This window comes from Mirounga leonina, unplaced genomic scaffold, assembly GCF_011800145.1.
Source record: "Mirounga leonina isolate KUSES-001 unplaced genomic scaffold, KU_Mleo_1.0 Mir_114, whole genome shotgun sequence".
Taxonomy (NCBI): domain Eukaryota; kingdom Metazoa; phylum Chordata; class Mammalia; order Carnivora; family Phocidae; genus Mirounga; species Mirounga leonina.
Window position 1 is genome coordinate 33287832 of NW_023270265.1, and position 4459 is coordinate 33292290.

Here is a 4459-nt window from a genome sequence, read left to right on the forward strand (position 1 = left end):
TTCATACTTCTTACTTAGCAACTACAGAAGGAGTGTTTCAAAAAAACCAAGACACCAGATGAAAAAAAGTCTTATGACCCAGTCTTGGAAGTCACAAGGAACCTCTGTTGCCATATATTATTGGTCAAATGCAAGTTATAGGGCTGGCCAAATGTCAAGCAAAGGAAATTATACAAAAGCGTAGCTTTGGAAGGCATGGTTCCTTGATAGGTCAAGTTTGGGGATTAGCTGCCTTGAAAATATAGGGGAAAATAACCTCCTTTAACCTTTAATTCTAATTTTTCCCTTTGGTCCTAATTTAGACTCAGAAACGCCTCATTAACTATGTAAATGGAATTAATTATATTGATAAAGAATATCAAATGCCTAAGAATGAGCTTCAGCAAGATTACATGCTATTATTACAAGGGTTAGACATATTTAGCCTTTTTTCAGTTTTACCTTCTTTTAGGACTTTGAGAGATTTTTCAAATTCATTTTAATTACAGTGCACATTGTATACTCTTGTTTGTCATATGTAATGTCTGCCTGTATGAGCAAAATCAATGCTTATGAAAGCATTCACTGCCTGCTCTGTGTAGGCCTGGTGGTTTCTATATTCACAAAGCCCTTGTCTCTCCTATTGAGAAGACAAGTGCCAATGGTCTAGATAGGATCTTTGTGTTCAGGAACCCTAGATTCAGTGTCTCCTGTACTGTAGAGTTTCATTTTCCCAAGTATCCTTTTCCTTATTGAGGGGCTTCTAATTGGGCAGTTTCTTCCTAGGAGGACTTTGTTTCCAGCTAAATTAGTTTTTCCCCTTTGCTCTGTTATCGCAGCCTTTCAATGCTTCTAAGAAAGTTTAATCTGTTTTCTTCAAGCATCTAAGCTCTTTTGCCCAATTTTGTCTGCAGGTTAATTAATGAAGAATAATGACAGTAGATTCTGGTTGGTGTAGTTGCTTCTAGTGGTTCTGCTTCTTTGTTCTAATCCTAACATGATATGACTAGCCATCCAAGGAAGGTGTGTTAAGGATTTAATGCTTAAACTCTTAGTGATACAGGCTTTCATAGAAAGGGGGAAACTGTACAGCAGAGCATTAGAGAAGGATTCCTGAAGGAGGGGGATCTGGAATTGGGCTTTTAAATATGAGAATGAATTAAGTAGGTAAAGGGAAGAGCCAATGGTATATTGTGACAGAGATGCAATATATTTTTTCTTTTTTTTTTAAATTTTATTATGTTATGTTAGTCACCATACAATACATCATTAGTTTTTCATGTAGTGATCCACGATCCATTGTTTTCGTATAACACCCAGTGTTCCATGCAGTACGTGCCCTCCTTAATACCCATCACTGGGCTAACCAATCCCCCCTCCCCCTCTGAAGAAGACATACAAATGGCTAACAGACACATGAAAAAATGTTCATCATCATTAGCCATCAGAGATGCAATATATTTAAATAATTCTTAATAATACCGATTGTTCTCAGCTAATTTGCTCCCCCCAAAAGCAGATGTGTTAAAGTCTAACCTACAGTACCTTAGAATGTGACCTTATTTGGTTAAAGGGTCATTGCAAATGTAGTGAGTTAATATGATCTCATATTGGAGCTCAGAGAGCCCCTCATTTAATATCAGTATCCTTGTAAGAAGATGGCCAAGTGAAGACAGAGGCAGACACAGGGCCAAGAAGAAGACATTCTGATGATGAAGACAGAGATCAGATTTATGAATCTGTGAGCCAAGGGATTTCCAAGGTTGCCAATAAACCACCAAAAGCTAGGAAGAGGCAAGGAAGGATGTCCCTACGGTTTTCAGAGGTGGCATGACCCTGCCAACACCTTGATTTTGAACTTCTAGTCTCCAGGACTGTGAGGTAAGAAATTTCTGTTGTTATAAGCTACCCAGGTTGTGGCACTTTGTTACAGCAGCCCTAGGAAACTAATACATCAGTAGAGAGGATGTTTTTAAGTATTGAAGGAGTGAGGCAGGGTGGAAGGTCATGAATAAATCCAAGTTATGATCAGGACAAAATTGATCAAACTATTGAACAACGTACATTAAGTATAAAGGTAGTTAAATGTGCAAATGTTTAGTAGGCATCCTTTTTTTGTTTCTGAGAAACCTCTGTATACTTTCTTCCCAATGTGCTGGGGGATCTAAAAAGTCAAGCACAGAACCAGACTATATTAGATAAGGCAGGCCAAACGACAACAAAAGGACCTCAAATTGAAAAATGACACAAGCACAATAGAAGAATATTTTTGTTGTTGTTGTTCAGGTGATAGCCCACAGTATGTTTCTGGTCAGCTGACAGCTTTTTTACTATGATGATTCAGGAACCCAGAACCATCTGTCATGCAACTTCCCTCTCGTTGGAGGTCTAATTTTCATGTACAGCTGGCCAGTGGATGGGGAAATAGCATGGAGGTTTTCTTGGGAAGATTTGTATTAATCAGATCTGAAAGTGAGGCCTGTAATTTCTGATCACGTTCATTCTCTAGAACTCAGTCACATGGTAACACCTAATGAATTTCTCTAGTCTGGGAAATTCAGTTTAGCTTTGTACCCAAGTAAAATAAAACAATGGATGGGGCGCCTGGGTGGTTCAGTCGTTAAGCTTCTGCCTTCAGCTCAGGTCATGATCCCAGGGTCCTGGGATCAAGCCCCGCATCGGGCTCCCTGCTTCCCGGGAGGCCTGCTTCTCCCTCTCCCACTCCCCTGCTTGTGTTCCCTCTCTCGCTGTGTCTCTCTCTGTCAAATAAATAAATAAAATCTCTAAAAATAAAAGAAATTAAATAAAATTAAAAAATGGCTTCTGCTGGGTATCGAGCAGCTTCTGCCACTCATGACAGCTAGTTTTACTTAGTGATTCTTTCCCTCTTATTCTAATAAGCTTTGTCTTCCTCTACTCCACTTGACCACACCAGGTTATCATCATGATCCAAGGTCTAAAATCCTCCCTTTTATACATCACAGTCAAAACATTAACTATATTATTTTCATGGACATCATTTCCCCCAAGAGTAAAACTGGCTGCATGAGCTAATATAGTTATATGCTGATCTGAGACTGAATTTTGCCATATTTCAAAGAGTTATTGTCTAATCTAGGAATAGTTTAAATAATTTGCAACCATTTTGTATTTTTCTGAAAATACAATACCTATTAGTAGTAGTTGTGTTCAACCACTATTGTTAAAATATCCCTGAATAATTATGATTTGACTATAATCTCATTATTTTCATTATTAATTGCATATCCTGCATTTAGGTGGCACTTCATTTTATATATAAATCTTACTTCTATGAGAATGTGTTATTAGACTATTTAATGGCCCCGTGTCCGAGGCATTTGAATTTGTTTTTTTTAATTTTTGTTTGTTTTAGCTTTAGAGCTCCCAGCATTATTGTAAACCATAATTCATTCTTTCCATACCTTAGTAGTTTTTTAATCACATTGTAATTATAACAGTTCGTGGGTCACACAAGACATGAAATCTGCATATTTTTGCCTAACTGATTAGTCACTGAATTGAGGATGAACATTCATGTATCTCAGTATCATAAAGAGGCAGTGAGATTTCATGGTTATGACTTCTGGAATTGAAAAGTACACTTTTCTGCATGATCATTTGTCCTGTTTTAATAATGAGAGATCTGTGATTTATAATTGGCATATGGTATTAATACCAGGATAGAAAAGAGAAAGCTGATGGTTTGTTTACCTGGATAAATAAAAAGGTTACAGTTAAGATTTTGTTACTGGGGGCCCAGGGATGAGCTGAGGTTATTGTTCTTTGAAGTGGCAATGAAAGTAACTTCTTAAGGAGTCAGAAAGTATTTCCATAAGTCCTTCATGATTTCTATGGTTTATCATGAAAGTCGGGTGGCATCTGAAGATTCTCAAATTATTTCTGGATTATTTTAAATCCAAACAAGATTATATATTAAGTTGTAGAATTATCTTAATTGAATTAATAAAAACTGTTCATTCATCAACTTTGAATTTGAATGCCATTGCTAAAACATCCTGTCTGTATTGTATGAAAAACAACAACAACAACAGACTCTTAACTGTAGAGAAGTGGGCTGATGGATGGGCTAAATGGATGAGGGGTATTAAGGGAGGCACTTGTGATGAGCACTGGGTGTTGTATGTAAGTAATGAATTACTAAATTCTGTACGTGAAACTAATACTACACTGTATATTAACTAAGTGGAACTTAAATACAAACTTGAAAGAAAAAAATATATTAGTCCTGGGGCGCCTGGGTGGCTCAGTTGGTTGGGCGACTGCCTTCGGCTCAGGTCATGATCCTGGAGTCCCAGGATCGAGTCCCACATCGGGCTCCCCGCTCAGCAGGGAGTCTGCTTTTCCCTCTGACCTTCCTCCTTCTCATGCTCTCTCTCATATAAATAAAATCTTATATATATATATATATATATATATATATATATATATATATATATAT